Source organism: Schistocerca nitens, chromosome 12 (assembly GCF_023898315.1).
Source record: "Schistocerca nitens isolate TAMUIC-IGC-003100 chromosome 12, iqSchNite1.1, whole genome shotgun sequence".
NCBI lineage: Eukaryota > Metazoa > Arthropoda > Insecta > Orthoptera > Acrididae > Schistocerca > Schistocerca nitens.
In genome coordinates, this window is record NC_064625.1 from 59,909,387 (window position 1) to 59,927,070 (window position 17,684).

A 17,684-nucleotide genomic window follows, 5' to 3' on the forward strand; every position below is an offset into this window, starting at 1 on the left:
TTTCTTAGGTTTTTACTACATATTAACACTTTTCACATTTTCGCGTGTTACGTGGCTGCCAGTCCTCGGTTCATGCAAAATCTTAAGGTCCTCGGTCATGTCCAAGGCACCAAACCGACCAATAATTCAATAATCGATAGCTAAAACTATAAATGTAGCTCTTCTTACTGGGCGATTGCATCAACTTAGATGCTTCTCCTGTGTTCTACTGTGCTGCTTGTATTGTCCCCACATACCGCAGCACGCGACAAGGGCTGGCAGTCCATAAATGTAACCGTTTCAGAGAGAAATGCGACCAATGTGACGATCTCGCGTTATATCGATTCGATGGTGAATGAAGAAACACGGAGATTTTCTAAGGTTTTTACTACATATTAACACTTTTCACATTTTCTCGTGTTACGTGGCTGCCAGTCCTCGGTTCATGCAAAATCTTAAGGTCCTCGGTCATGTCCAAGGCACCAAACCGACCAATAATTCAATAATCGATAACTAAAACTATAAATGTAGCTCTTCTTACTGGGCGATTGCATCAACTTAGATGCTTCTCCTGTGTTCTACTGTGCTGCTTGTATTGTCCCCACATACCGCAGCACGCGACAAGGGCTGGCAGACCATAAATGTAACCGTTTCAGAGAGAAATGCGACCAATGTGACGATCTCGCGTTATATCGATTCGATGGTGAATGACGAAACACGGAGATTTTCTAAGGTTTTTACTACATATTAACACTTTTCACATTTTCTCGTGTTACGTGGCAGCCAGTCCTCGGTTCATGCAAAATCTTAAGGTGTTAGGTCATGTCCAATGTACCAAACCGACCAATAATTCAATAATCGATAACTAAAACTATAAATGTAGCTCTTCTTACTGGGCGATTGCATCATCTTAGATGCTTCTCCTGTGTTCTACTGTGCTGCTTGTATTGTCCCCACATACCGCAGCACGCGACAAGGGCTGGCAGACCATAAATGTAACCGTTTCAGAGAGAAATGCGACCAATGTGACGATCTCGCGTTATATCGATTCGATGGTGAATGACGAAACACGGAGATTTTCTAAGGTTTTTACTACATATTGACACTTTTCACATTTTCTCGTGTTACGTGGCTGCCAGTCCTCGGTTCATGCAAAATCTTAGGGTCCTCGCTCATGTCCAAGGCACCAAACCGACCAATAATTCAATAATCGATAACTAAAACTATAAATGTAGCTCTTCTTACTGGGCGATTGCATCAACTTAGATGCTTCTCCTGTGTTCTACTGTGCTGCTTGTATTGTCCCCACATACCGCAGCACGCGACAAGGGCTGGCAGACCATAAATGTAACCGTTTCAGAGAGAAATGCGACCAATGTGACGATCTCGCGTTATATCGATTCGATGGTGAATGACGAAACACGGAGATTTTCTAAAGTGTTTACTACATATTAACACTTTTCACATTTTCTCGTGTTACGTGGCTGCCAGTCCTCGGTTCATGCAAAATCTTAAGGTCCTCGGTCATGTCCAAGGCACCAAACCGACCAATAATTCAATAATCGATAACTAAAACTATAAATGTAGCTCTTCTTACTGGGCGATTGCATCAACTTAGATGCTTCTCCTGTGTTCTACTGTGCTGCTTGTATTGTCCCCACATACCGCAGCACGCGACAAGGGCTGGCAGACCATAAATGTAACCGTTTCAGAGAGAAATGCGACCAATGTGACGATCTCGCGTTATATCGATTCGATGGTGAATGACGAAACACGGAGATTTTCTAAGGTGTTTACTACATATTAACACTTTTCACATTTTCTCGTGTTACGTGGCTGCCAGTCCTCGGTTCATGCAAAATCTTAGGGTCCTCGGTCATGTCCAAGGCACCAAACCGACCAATAATTCAATAATCGATAACTAAAACTATAAATGTAGCTCTTCTTACTGGGCGATTGCATCAACTTAGATGCTTCTCCTGTGTTCTACTGTGCTGCTTGTATTGTCCCCACATACCGCAGCACGCGACAAGGGCTGGCAGACCATAAATGTAACCGTTTCAGAGAGAAATGCGACCAATGTGACGATCTCGCGTTATATCGATTCGATGGTGAATGACGAAACACGGAGATTTTCTAAGGTGTTTACTACATATTGACACTTTTCACATTTTCTCGTGTTACGTGGCTGCCAGTCCTCGGTTCATGCAAAATCTTAGGGTCCTCGCTCATGTCCAAGGCACCAAACCGACCAATAATTCAATAATCGATAACTAAAACTATAAATGTAGCTCTTCTTACTGGGCGATTGCATCAACTTAGATGCTTCTCCTGTGTTCTACTGTGCTGCTTGTATTGTCCCCACATAACCCAGCACGCGACAAGGGCTGGCAGACCATAAATGTAACCGTTTCAGAGAGAAATGCGACCAATGTGACGATCTTGCGTTATATCGATTCGATGGTGAATGACGAAACACGGAGATTTTCTAAGGTGTTTACTACATATTAACACTTTTCACATTTTCTCGTGTTACGTGGCTGCCAGTCCTCGGTTCATGCAAAATCTTAGGGTCCTCGGTCATGTCCAAGGCACCAAACCGACCAATAATTCAATAATCGATAACTAAAACTATAAATGTAGCTCTTCTTACTGGGCGATTGCATCAACTTAGATGCTTCTCCTGTGTTCTACTGTGCTGCTTGTATTGTCCCCACATACCGCAGCACGCGACAAGGGCTGGCAGACCATAAATGTAACCGTTTCAGAGAGAAATGCGACCAATGTGACGATCTCGCGTTATATCGATTCGATGGTGAATGACGAAACACGGAGATTTTCTAAGGTGTTTACTACATATTGACACTTTTCACATTTTCTCGTGTTACGTGGCTGCCAGTCCTCGGTTCATGCAAAATCTTAGGGTCCTCGCTCATGTCCAAGGCACCAAACCGACCAATAATTCAATAATCGATAACTAAAACTATAAATGTAGCTCTTCTTACTGGGCGATTGCATCAACTTAGATGCTTCTCCTGTGTTCTACTGTGCTGCTTGTATTGTCCCCACATAACCCAGCACGCGACAAGGGCTGGCAGACCATAAATGTAACCGTTTCAGAGAGAAATGCGACCAATGTGACGATCTTGCGTTATATCGATTCGATGGTGAATGACGAAACACGGAGATTTTCTAAGGTTTTTACTACATATTGACACTTTTCACATTTTCTCGTGTTACGTGGCTGCCAGTCCTCGGTTCATGCAAAATCTTAGGGTCCTCGCTCATGTCCAAGGCACCAAACCGACCAATAATTCAATAATCGATAACTAAAACTATAAATGTAGCTCTTCTTACTGGGCGATTGCATCAACTTAGATGCTTCTCCTGTGTTCTACTGTGCTGCTTGTATTGTCCCCACATACCGCAGCACGCGACAAGGGCTGGCAGACCATAAATGTAACCGTTTCAGAGAGAAATGCGACCAATGTGACGATCTCGCGTTATATCGATTCGATGGTGAATGACGAAACACGGAGATTTTCTAAGGTGTTTACTACATATTAACACTTTTCACATTTTCTCGTGTTACGTGGCTGCCAGTCCTCGGTTCATGCAAAATCTTAAGGTCCTCGGTCATGTCCAAGGCACCAAACCGACCAATAATTCAATAATCGATAACTAAAACTATAAATGTAGCTCTTCTTACTGGGCGATTGCATCAACTTAGATGCTTCTCCTGTGTTCTACTGTGCTGCTTGTATTGTCCCCACATACCGCAGCACGCGACAAGGGCTGGCAGACCATAAATGTAACCGTTTCAGAGAGAAATGCGACCAATGTGACGATCTCGCGTTATATCGATTCGATGGTGAATGACGAAACACGGAGATTTTCTAAGGTGTTTACTACATATTAACACTTTTCACATTTTCTCGTGTTACGTGGCTGCCAGTCCTCGGTTCATGCAAAATCTTAGGGTCCTCGGTCATGTCCAAGGCACCAAACCGACCAATAATTCAATAATCGATAACTAAAACTATAAATGTAGCTCTTCTTACTGGGCGATTGCATCAACTTAGATGCTTCTCCTGTGTTCTACTGTGCTGCTTGTATTGTCCCCACATACCGCAGCACGCGACAAGGGCTGGCAGACCATAAATGTAACCGTTTCAGAGAGAAATGCGACCAATGTGACGATCTCGCGTTATATCGATTCGATGGTGAATGACGAAACACGGAGATTTTCTAAGGTGTTTACTACATATTGACACTTTTCACATTTTCTCGTGTTACGTGGCTGCCAGTCCTCGGTTCATGCAAAATCTTAGGGTCCTCGCTCATGTCCAAGGCACCAAACCGACCAATAATTCAATAATCGATAACTAAAACTATAAATGTAGCTCTTCTTACTGGGCGATTGCATCAACTTAGATGCTTCTCCTGTGTTCTACTGTGCTGCTTGTATTGTCCCCACATACCGCAGCACGCGACAAGGGCTGGCAGACCATAAATGTAACCGTTTCAGAGAGAAATGCGACCAATGTGACGATCTCGCGTTATATCGATTCGATGGTGAATGACGAAACACGGAGATTTTCTAAGGTGTTTACTACATATTAACACTTTTCACATTTTCTCGTGTTACGTGGCTGCCAGTCCTCGGTTCATGCAAAATCTTAGGGTCCTCGGTCATGTCCAAGGCACCAAACCGACCAATAATTCAATAATCGATAACTAAAACTATAAATGTAGCTCTTCTTACTGGGCGATTGCATCAACTTAGATGCTTCTCCTGTGTTCTACTGTGCTGCTTGTATTGTCCCCACATAACCCAGCACGCGACAAGGGCTGGCAGACCATAAATGTAACCGTTTCAGAGAGAAATGCGACCAATGTGACGATCTTGCGTTATATCGATTCGATGGTGAATGACGAAACACGGAGATTTTCTAAGGTTTTTACTACATATTAACACTTTTCACATTTTCTCGTGTTACGTGGCTGCCAGTCCTCGGTTCATGCAAAATCTTAAGGTCCTAGGTCATGTCCAAGGCACCAAACCGACCAATAATTCAATAATCGATAACTAAAACTATAAATGTAGCTCTTCTTACTGGGCGATTGCATCAACTTAGATGCTTCTCCTGTGTTCTACTGTGCTGCTTGTATATTCCCACATACCGCAGAACGCGACAAGGGCTGGCAGACCATAAATGTAACCGTTTCAGAGAGAAATGCGACCAATGTGACGATCTCGCGTTATATCGATTCGATGGTGAATGACGAAACACGGAGATTTTCTAAGGTTTTTACTACATATTAACACTTTTCACATTTTCTCGTGTTACGTGGCTGCCAGTCCTCGGTTCATGCAAAATCTTAAGGTCCTCGGTCATGTCCAAGGCACCAAACCGACCAATAATTCAATAATCGATAACTAAAACTATAAACGTAGCTCTTCTTACTGGGCGATTGCGTCAACTTAGATGCTTCTCCTGTGTTCTACTGTGCTGCTTGTATTGTCCCCACATACCGCAGCACGCGACAAGGGCTGGCAGACCATAAATGTAACCGTTTCAGAGAGAAATGCGACCAATGTGACGATCTCGCGTTATATCGATTCGATGGTGAATGACGAAACACGGAGATTTTCTAAGGTTTTTACTACATATTAACACTTTTCACATTTTCTCGTGTTACGTGGCTGCCAGTCCACGGTTCATGCAAAATCTTAAGGTCCTCGGTCATGTCCAAGGCACCAAACCGACCAATAATTCAGTAATCGATAACTAAAACTATAAATGTAGCTCTTCTTACTGGGCGATTGCATCAACTTAGATGCTTCTCCTGTGTTCTACTGTGCTGCTTGTATTGTCCCCACATAACCCAGCACGCGACAAGGGCTGGCAGACCATAAATGTAACCGTTTCAGAGAGAAATGCGACCAATGTGACGATCTCGCGTTATATCGATTCGATGGTGAATGACGAAACACGGAGATTTTCTTAGGTTTTTACTACATATTAACACTTTTCACATTTTCGCGTGTTACGTGGCTGCCAGTCCTCGGTTCATGCAAAATCTTAAGGTCCTCGGTCATGTCCAAGGCACCAAACCGACCAATAATTCAATAATCGATAGCTAAAACTATAAATGTAGCTCTTCTTACTGGGCGATTGCATCAACTTAGATGCTTCTCCTGTGTTCTACTGTGCTGCTTGTATTGTCCCCACATACCGCAGCACGCGACAAGGGCTGGCAGTCCATAAATGTAACCGTTTCAGAGAGAAATGCGACCAATGTGACGATCTCGCGTTATATCGATTCGATGGTGAATGAAGAAACACGGAGATTTTCTAAGGTTTTTACTACATATTAACACTTTTCACATTTTCTCGTGTTACGTGGCTGCCAGTCCTCGGTTCATGCAAAATCTTAAGGTCCTCGGTCATGTCCAAGGCACCAAACCGACCAATAATTCAATAATCGATAACTAAAACTATAAATGTAGCTCTTCTTACTGGGCGATTGCATCAACTTAGATGCTTCTCCTGTGTTCTACTGTGCTGCTTGTATTGTCCCCACATACCGCAGCACGCGACAAGGGCTGGCAGACCATAAATGTAACCGTTTCAGAGAGAAATGCGACCAATGTGACGATCTCGCGTTATATCGATTCGATGGTGAATGACGAAACACGGAGATTTTCTAAGGTTTTTACTACATATTAACACTTTTCACATTTTCTCGTGTTACGTGGCAGCCAGTCCTCGGTTCATGCAAAATCTTAAGGTCCTAGGTCATGTCCAATGTACCAAACCGACCAATAATTCAATAATCGATAACTAAAACTATAAATGTAGCTCTTCTTACTGGGCGATTGCATCAACTTAGATGCTTCTCCTGTGTTCTACTGTGCTGCTTGTATTGTCCCCACATACCGCAGCACGCGACAAGGGCTGGCAGACCATAAATGTAACCGTTTCAGAGAGAAATGCGACCAATGTGACGATCTCGCGTTATATCGATTCGATGGTGAATGACGAAACACGGAGATTTTCTAAGGTTTTTACTACATATTGACACTTTTCACATTTTCTCGTGTTACGTGGCTGCCAGTCCTCGGTTCATGCAAAATCTTAGGGTCCTCGCTCATGTCCAAGGCACAAAACCGACCAATAATTCAATAATCGATAACTAAAACTATAAATGTAGCTCTTCTTACTGGGCGATTGCATCAACTTAGATGCTTCTCCTGTGTTCTACTGTGCTGCTTGTATTGTCCCCACATACCGCAGCACGCGACAAGGGCTGGCAGACCATAAATGTAACCGTTTCAGAGAGAAATGCGACCAATGTGACGATCTCGCGTTATATCGATTCGATGGTGAATGACGAAACACGGAGATTTTCTAAGGTGTTTACTACATATTAACACTTTTCACATTTTCTCGTGTTACGTGGCTGCCAGTCCTCGGTTCATGCAAAATCTTAAGTTCCTCGGTCATGTCCAAGGCACCAAACCGACCAATAATTCAATAATCGATAACTAAAACTATAAATGTAGCTCTTCTTACTGGGCGATTGCATCAACTTAGATGCTTCTCCTGTGTTCTACTGTGCTGCTTGTATTGTCCCCACATACCGCAGCACGCGACAAGGGCTGGCAGACCATAAATGTAACCGTTTCAGAGAGAAATGCGACCAATGTGACGATCTCGCGTTATATCGATTCGATGGTGAATGACGAAACACGGAGATTTTCTAAGGTTTTTACTACATATTAACACTTTTCACATTTTCTCGTGTTACGTGGCTGCCAGTCCTCGGTTCATGCAAAATCTTAAGGTCCTCGGTCATGTCCAAGGCACCAAACCGACCAATAATTCAATAATCGATAACTAAAACTATAAATGTAGCTCTTCTTACTGGGCGATTGCATCAACTTAGATGCTTCTCCTGTGTTCTACTGTGCTGCTTGTATTGTCCCCACATACCGCAGCACGCGACAAGGGCTGGCAGACCATAAATGTAACCGTTTCAGAGAGAAATGCGACCAATGTGACTATCTCGCGTTATATCGATTCGATGGTGAATGACGAAACACGGAGATTTTCTAAGGTTTCTACTACATATTAACACTTTTCACATCTTCTCGTGTTACGTGGCTGCCAGTCCTCGGTTCATGCAAAATCTTAAGGTCCTAGGTCATGTCCAAGGCACCAAACCGACCAATAATTCAATAATCGATAACTAAAACTATAAATGTAGCTCTTCTTACTGGGCGATTGCATCAACTTAGATGCTTCTCCTGTGTTCTACTGTGCTGCTTGTATTGTCCCCACATACCGCAGCACGCGACAAGGGCTGGCAGACCATAAATGTAACCGTTTCAGAGAGAAATGCGACCAATGTGACGATCTCGCGTTATATCGATTCGATGGTGAATGACGAAACACGGAGATTTTCTAAGGTTTTTACTACATATTAACACTTTTCACATTTTCTCGTGTTACGTGGCTGCCAGTCCTCGGTTCATGCAAAATCTTAAGGTCCTCGGTCATGTCCAAGGCACCAAACCGACCAATAATTCAATAATCGATAACTAAAACAATAAATGTAGCTCTTCTTACTGGGCGATTGCATCAACTTAGATGCTTCTCCTGTGTTCTACTGTGCTGCTTGTATTGTCGCCACATACCGCAGCACGCGACAAGGGCTGGCAGACCATAAATGTAACCGTTTCAGAGAGAAATGCGACCAATGTGACGATCTCGCGTTATATCGATTCGATGGTGAATGACGAAACACGGAGATTTTCTAAGGTTTTTACTACATATTAACACTTTTCACATTTTCTCGTGTTACGTGGCTGCCAGTCCTCGGTTCATGCAAAATCTTAAGGTCCTCGGTCATGTCCAAGGCACCAAACCGACCAATAATTCAGTAATCGATAACTAAAACTATAAATGTAGCTCTTCTTACTGGGCGATTGCATCAACTTAGATGCTTCTCCTGTGTTCTACTGTGCTGCTTGTATTGTCCCCACATACCGCAGCACGCGACAAGGGCTGGCAGACCATAAATGTAACCGTTTCAGAGAGAAATGCGACCAATGTGACGATCTCGCGTTATATCGATTCGATGGTGAATGACGAAACACGGAGATTTTCTAAGGTTTTTACTACATATTAACACTTTTCACATTTTCTCGTGTTACGTGGGTACCAGTCCTCGGTTCATGCAAAATCTTAAGGTCCGCGGTCATGTCCAAGGCACCAAACCGACCAATAATTCAATAATCGTTAACTAAAACTATAAATGTAGCTCTTCTTACTGGGCGATTGCATCACCTTAGATGCTTCTCCTGTGTTCTACTGTGCTGCTTGTATTGTCCCCACATACCGCAGCACGCGACAAGGGCTGGCAGACCATAATTGTAACCGTTTCAGAGAGAAATGCGACCAATGTGACGATCTCGCGTTATATCGATTCGATGGTGAATGACGAAACACGGAGATTTTCTAAGGTTTCTGCTACATATTAACACTTTTCACATCTTCACGTGTTACGTGGCTGCCAGTCCTCGGTTCATGCAAAATCTTAAGGTCCTAGGTCATGTCCAAGGCACCAAACCGACCAATAATTCAATAATCGATAACTAAAACTATAAATGTAGCTCTTCTTACTGGGCGATTGCATCAACTTAGATGCTTCTCCTGTGTTCTACTGTGCTGCTTGTATTGTCCCCACATACCGCAGCACGCGACAAGGGCTGGCAGACCATAAATGTAACCGTTTCAGAGAGAAATGCGACCAATGTTACGATCTCGCGTTATATCGATTCGATGGTGAATGACGAAACACGGAGATTTTCTAAGGTTTTCACTACATATTAACACTTTTCACATTTTCTCGTGTTACGTGGCTGCCAGTCCTCGGTTCATGCAAAATCTTAAGGTCCTCGGTCATGTCCAAGGCACCAAACCGACCAATAATTCAGTAATCGATAACTAAAACTATAAATGTAGCTCTTCTTACTGGGCGATTGCATCAACTTAGATGCTTCTCCTGTGTTCTACTGTGCTGCTTGTATTGTCCCCACATACCGCAGCACGCGACAAGGGCTGGCAGACCATAAATGTAACCGTTTCAGAGAGAAATGCGACCAATGTGACGATCTCGCGTTATATCGATTCGATGGTGAATGACGAAACACGGAGATTTTCTAAGGTTTTTACTACATATTAACACTTTTCACATTTTCTCGTGTTACGTGGCTGCCAGTCCTCGGTTCATGCAAAATCTTAAGGTCCTCGGTCATGTCCAAGGCACCAAACCGACCAATAATTCAATAATCGATAACCAAAACTATAAATGTAGCTCTTCTTACTGGGCGATTGCATCAACTTAGATGCTTCTCCTGTGTTCTACTGTGAGCTTGTATTGTCCCTACATACCGCAGCACGCGACAAGGGCTGGCAGACAATAAATGTAACCGTTTCGGAGAGAAATGCGACCAATGTGACGATCTCGCGTTATATCGATTCGATGGTGAATGACGAAACACGGAGATTTTCTAAGGTTTTTACTACATATTAACACTTTTCACATTTTCTCGTGTTACGTGGCTGCCAGTCCTCGGTTCATGCAAAATCTTAAGGTCCTCGGTCATGTCCAAGGCACCAAACCGACCAATAATTCAATAATCGATAACTAAAACTATAAATGTAACTCTTCTTACTGGGCGATTGCATCAACTTAGATGCTTCTGTGTTCTACTGTGCTGCTTGTATTGTCCCCACATACCGCAGCACGCGACAAGGGCTGGCAGACCATAAATGTAACCGTTTCAGAGAGAATTGCGACCAATGTGACGATCTCGCGTTATATCGATTCGATGGTGAATGACGAAACACGGAGATTTTCTAAGGTTTTTACTACATATTAACACTTTTCACATTTTCTCGTGTTACGTGGGTACCAGTCCTCGGTTCATGCAAAATCTTAAGGTCCGCGGTCATGTCCAAGGCACCAAACCGACCAATGATTCAATAATCGATAACTAAAACTATAAATGTAGCTCTACTTACTGGGCGATTGCATCATCTTAGATGCTTCTCCTGTGTTCTACTGTGCTGCTTGTATTGTCCCCACATACCGCAGCACGCGACAAGGGCTGGCAGGCCATAAATGTAACCGTTTCAGAGAGAAATGCGACCAATGTGACGATCTCGCGTTATATCGATTCGATGGTGAATGACGAAACACGGAGATTTTCTAAGGTTTTTACTACATATTAACACTTTTCACATTTTCTCGTGTTACGTGGCTGCCAGTCCTCGGTTCATGTAAAATCTTAAGGTCCTCGGTCATGTCCAAGGCACCAAACCGACCAATAATTCAATAATCGATAACTAAAACTATAAATGTAGCTCTTCTTACTGGGCGATTGCATCAACTTAGATACTTCTCCTGTGTTCTACTGTGCTGCTTGCATTGGCCCCACATACCGCAGCACGCGACAAGGGCTGGCAGACCATAAATGTAACCGTTTCAGAGAGAAATGCGACCAATGTGACGATCTCGCGTTATATCGATTCGATGGTGAATGACGAAACACGGAGATGTTCTAAGGTTTTTACTACATATTAACACTTTTCACATTTTCTCGTGTTACGTGGCTGCCAGTCCTCGGCTCATGCAAAATCTTAAGGTCCTCGGTCATGTCCAAGGCACCAAACCGACCAATAATTCAATAATCGATAACTAAAACTATAAATGTAGCTCTTCTTACTGGGCGATTGCATCAACTGAGATGCTTCTGTGTTCTACTGTGCTGCTTGTATTGTCCCCACATAACCCAGCACGCGACAAGGGCTGGCAGACCATAAATGTAACCGTTTCAGAGAGAATTGCGACCAATGTGACGTTCTCGCGTTATATCGATTCGATGGTGAATGACGAAACACGGAGATTTTCTAAGGTTTTTACTACATATTAACACTTTTCACATTTTCTCGTGTTACGTGGCTGCCAGTCCTCGGTTCATGCAAAATCTTAAGGTCCTCGGTCATGTCCAAGGCACCAAACCGACCAATAATTCAATAATCGATAACTAAAACTATAAATGTAGCTCTTCTTACTTGGCGATTGCATCAACTTAGATGCTTCTCCTGTGTTCTACTGTGCTGCTTGTATTGTCCCCACATACCGCAGCACGCGACAAGGGCTGGCAGACCATAAATGTAACCGTTTCAGAGAGAAATGCCACCAATGTGACGATCTCGCGTTATATCGATTCGATGGTGAATGACGAAACACGGAGATTTTCTAAGGTTTTTACTACATATTAACACTTTTCACTTTTTCTCGTGTTTCGTGGCTGCCAGTCCTCGGTTCATGCAAAATCTTAAGGTCCTCGGTCATGTCCAAGGCACCAAACCGACCAATAATTCAATAATCGATAACTAAAACTATAAATGTAGCTCTTCTTACTGGGCGATTGCATCAACTTAGATGCTTCTCCTGTGTTCTACTGTGCTGCTTGTATTGTCCCCACATACCGCAGCACGCGACAAGGGCTGGCAGACCATAAATGTAACCGTTTCAGAGAGAAATGCGACCAATGTGACGATCTCGCGTTATATCGATTCGATGGTGAATGACGAAACACGGAGATTTTCTAAGGTTTTTACTACATATTAACACTTTTCACATTTTCTCGTGTTACGTGGCTGCCAGTCCTCGGTTCATGCAAAATCTTAAGGTCCTCGGTCATGTCCAAGGCACCAAACCGTCATATAATTCAATAATCGATAACTAAAACTATAAATGTAGCTCTTTTTACTGGGCGATTGCATCAACTTAGATGCTTCTCCTGTGTTCTACTGTGCTGCTTGTATTGTCCCCACATACCGCAGCACGCGACAAGGGCTGGCAAACCATAAATGTAACCGTTTCAGAGAGAAATGCGACCAATGTGACGATCTCGCGTTATATCGATTCGATGGTGAATGACGAAACACGGAGATTTTCTAAGGTTTTTACTACATATTAACACTTTTCACATTTTCACGTGTTATGTGGCTGCCAGTCCTCGGTTCATGCAAAATCTTAAGGTCCTCGGTCATGTCCAAGGCACCAAACCGACCAATAATTCAATAATCGATAGCTAAAACTATAAATGTAGCTCTTCTTACTGGGCGATTGCATCAACCTAGATGCTTCTCCTGTGTTCTACTGTGCTGCTTGTATTGTCCCCACATACCGCAGCACGCGACAAGGGCTGGCAGACCATAAATGTAACCGTTTCAGAGAGAAATGCGACCAATGTGACGATCTCGCGTTATATCGATTCGATGGTGAATGACGAAACACGGAGATTTTCTAAGGTTTTTACTACATATTAACACTTTTCACATTTTCTCGTGTTACGTGGCTGCCAGTCCTCGGTTCATGCAAAATCTTAAGGTCCTCGGTCATGTCCAAGGCACCAAACCGACCAATAATTCAATAATCGATAGCTAAAACTATAAATGTAGCTCTTCTTACTGGGCGATTGCATCAACTTAGATGCTTCTCCTGTGTTCTACTGTGCTGCTTGTATTGTCCCCACATACCGCAGCACGCGACAAGGGCTGGCAGACCATAAATGTAACCGTTTCAGAGAGAAATGCGACCAATGTGACGATCTCGCGTTATATCGATTCGATGGTGAATGACGAAACACGGAGATTTTCTAAGGTTTTTACTACATATTAACACTTTTCACATTTTCTCGTGTTACGTGGCTGCCAGTCCTCGGTTCATGCAAAATCTTAAGGTCCTCGGTCATGTCCAAGGCACCAAACCGACCAATAATTCAATAATCGATAGCTAAAACTATAAATGTAGCACTTCTTACTGGGCGATTGCATCAACTTAGATGCTTCTCCTGTGTTCTACTGTGCTGCTTGTATTGTCCCCACATACCGCAGCACGCGACAAGGGCTGGCAGACCATAAATGTAACCGTTTCAGAGAGAAATGCGACCAATGTGACGATCTCGCGTTATATCGATTCGATGGTGAATGACGAAACACGGAGATTTTCTAAGGTTTTTACTACATATTAACACTTTTCACATTTTCTCGTGTTACGTGGCTGCCAGTCCTCGGTTCATGCAAAATCTTAAGGTCCTCGGTCATGTCCAAGGCACCAAACCGACCAATAATACAATAATCGATAGCTAAAACTATAAATGTAGCTCTTCTTACTGGGCGATTGCATCAACTTAGATGCTTCTCCTGTGTTCTACTGTGCTGCTTGTATTGTCCCCACAAACCGCAGCACGCGACAAGGGCTGGCAGACCATAAATGTAACCGTTTCAGAGAGAAATGCGACCAATGTGACGATCTCGCGTTATATCGATTCGATGGTGAATGACGAAACACGGAGATTTTCTAAGGTTTTTACTACATATTAACACTTTTCACATTTTCTCGTGTTACGTGGCTGCCAGTCCTCGGTTCATGCAAAATCTTAAGGTCCTCGGTCATGACCAAGGCACCAAACCGACAAATAATTCAATAATCGATAGCTGAAACTATAAATGTAGCTCTTCTTACTGGGCGATTGCATCAACTTAGATGCTTCTCCTGTGTTCTACTGTGCTGCTTGTATTGTCCCCACATACCGCAGCACGCGACAAGGGCTGGCAGACCATAAATGTAACCGTTTCAGAGAGAAATGCGACCAATGTGACGATCTCGCGTTACATCGATTCGATGGTGAATGACGAAACACGGAGATTTTCTAAGGTTTTTACTACATATTAACACTTTTCACATTTTCGCGTGTTACGTGGCTGCCAGTCCTCGGTTCATGCAACATCTTAAGGTACTCGGTCATGTCCAAGGCACCAAACCGACCAATAATTCAATAATCGATAGCTAAAACTATAAATGTAGCTCTTCTTACTGGGCGATTGCATCAACTTAGATGCTTCTCCTGTGTTCTACTGTGCTGCTTGTATTGTCCCCACATACCGCAGCACGCGACAAGGGCTGGCAGACCATAAATGTAACCGTTTCAGAGAGAAATGCGACCAATGTGACGATCTCGCGTTATATCGATTCGATGGTGAATGACGAAACACGGAGATTTTCTAAGGTTTTTACTACATATTAACACTTTTCACATTTTCTCGTGTTACGTGGCTGCCATTCCTCGGTTCATGCAAAATCTTAAGGTCCTAGGTCATGTCCAAGGCACCAAACCGACCAATAATTCAATAATCGATAGCTAAAACTACAAATGTAGCTCTTCTTACTGGGCGATTGCATCAACTTAGATGCTTCTCCTGTGTTCTACTGTGCTGCTTGTATTGTCCCCACATACCGCAGCACGCGACAAGGGCTGGCAGACCATAAATGTAACCGTTTCAGAGAGAAATGCGACCAATGTGACGATCTCGCGTTATATCGATTCGATGGTGAATGACGAAACACGGAGATTTTCTAAGGTTTTTACTACATATTAACACTTTTCACATTTTCTCGTGTTACGTGGCTGCCAGTCCTCGGTTCATGCAAAATCTTAAGGTCCTCGGTCATGACCAAGGCACCAAACCGACAAATAATTCAATAATCGATAGCTAAAACTATAAATGTAGCTCTTCTTACTGGGCGATTGCATCAACTTAGATGCTTCTCCTGTGTTCTACTGTGCTGCTTGTATTGTCCCCACATACCGCAGCACGCGACAAGGGCTGGCAGACCATAAATGTAACCGTTTCAGAGAGAAATGCGACCAATGTGACGATCTCGCGTTACATCGATTCGATGGTGAATGACGAAACACGGAGATTTTCTAAGGTTTTTACTACATATTAACACTTTTCACATTTTCTCGTGTTACGTGGCTGCCAGTCCTCGGTTCATGCAAAATCTTAAGGTCCTCGGTCATGTCCAAGGCACCAAACCGACCAATAATTCAATAATCGATAACTAAAACTATAAATGTAGCTCTTCTTACTGGGCGATTGCATCAACTAAGATGCTTCTCCTGTGTTCTACTGTGCTGCTTGTATTGTCCCCACATACCGCAGCACGCGACAAGGGCTGGCAGACCATAAATGTAACCGTTTCAGAGAGAAATGCGACCAATGTGACGATCTCGCGTTATATCGATTCGATGGTGAATGACGAAACACGGAGATTTTCTAAGGTTTTTACTACATATTAACACTTTTCACATTTTCTCGTGTTACGTGGCTGCCAGTCCTCGATTCATGCAAAATCTTAAGGTCCTCGTTCATGTCCAAGGCACCAAACCGACCAATAATTCAATAATCGATAGCTAAAACTATAAATGTAGCTCTTCTTACTGGGCGATTGCATCAACTTAGATGCTTCTCCTGTGTTCTACTGTGCTGCTTGTATTGTCCCCACATACTGCAGCACGCGACAAGGGCTGGCAGACCATAAATGTAACCGTTTCAGAGAGAAATGCGACCAATGTGACGATCTCGCGTTATATCGATTCGATGGTGAATGACGATACACAGAGATTTTCTAAGGTTTTTACTACATATTAACACTTTTCACATTTTCTCGTGTTACGTGGCTGCCAGTCCTCGGTTCATGCAAAATCTTAAGGTCCTCGGTCATGTCCAAGGCACCAAACCGACCAATAATTCAATAATCGATAACTAAAACTATAAATGTAGCTCTTCTTACTGGGCGATTGCATCAACTTAGATGCTTCTCCTGTGTTCTACCGTGCTGCTTGTATTGTCCCCACATAACCCAGCACGCGACAAGGGCTGGCAGACCATAAATGTAACCGTTTCAGAGAGAAATGCGACCAATGTGACGATCTCGCGTTATATCGATTCGATGGTGAATGACGAAACACGGAGATTTTCTAAGGTTTTTACTACATATTAACACTTTTCACATTTTCTCGTGTTACGTGGCTTCCAGTCCTCGGTTCATGCAAAATCTTAAGGTCCTCGGTCATGTCCAAGGCACCAAACCGACCAATAATTCAATAATCGATAACTAAAACTATAAATGTAGCTCTTCTTACTGGGCGATTGCATCAACTTAGATGCTTCTCCTGTGTTCTACTGTGCTGCTTGTATTGTCCCCACATACCGCAGCACGCGACAAGGGCTGGCAGACCATAAATGTAACCGTTTCAGAGAGAAATGCGACCAATGTGACGATCTCGCGTTATATCGATTCGATGGTGAATGACGAAACACGGAGATTTTCTAAGGTTTTTACTACATATTAACACTTTTCACATTTTCTCGTGTTACGTGGCTGCCAGTCCTCGGTTCATGCAAAATCCTAAGGTCCTCGGTCATGTCCAAGGCACCGAACCGACCAATAATTCAATAATCGATAACTAAAACTATAAATGTAGCTCTTCTTACTGGGCGATTGCATCAACTTAGATGCTTCTCCTGTGTTCTACTGTGCTGCTTGTATTGTCCCCACATACCGCAGCACGCGACAAGGGCTGGCAGACCATAAATGTAACCGTTTCAGAGAGAAATGCGACCAATGTGACGATCTCGCGTTATATCGATTCGATGGTGAATGACGAAACACGGAGATTTTCTAAGGTTTTTACTACATATTAACACTTTTCACATTTTCTCGTGTTACGTGGCTGCCAGTCCTCGGTTCATGCAAAATCTTAAGGTCCT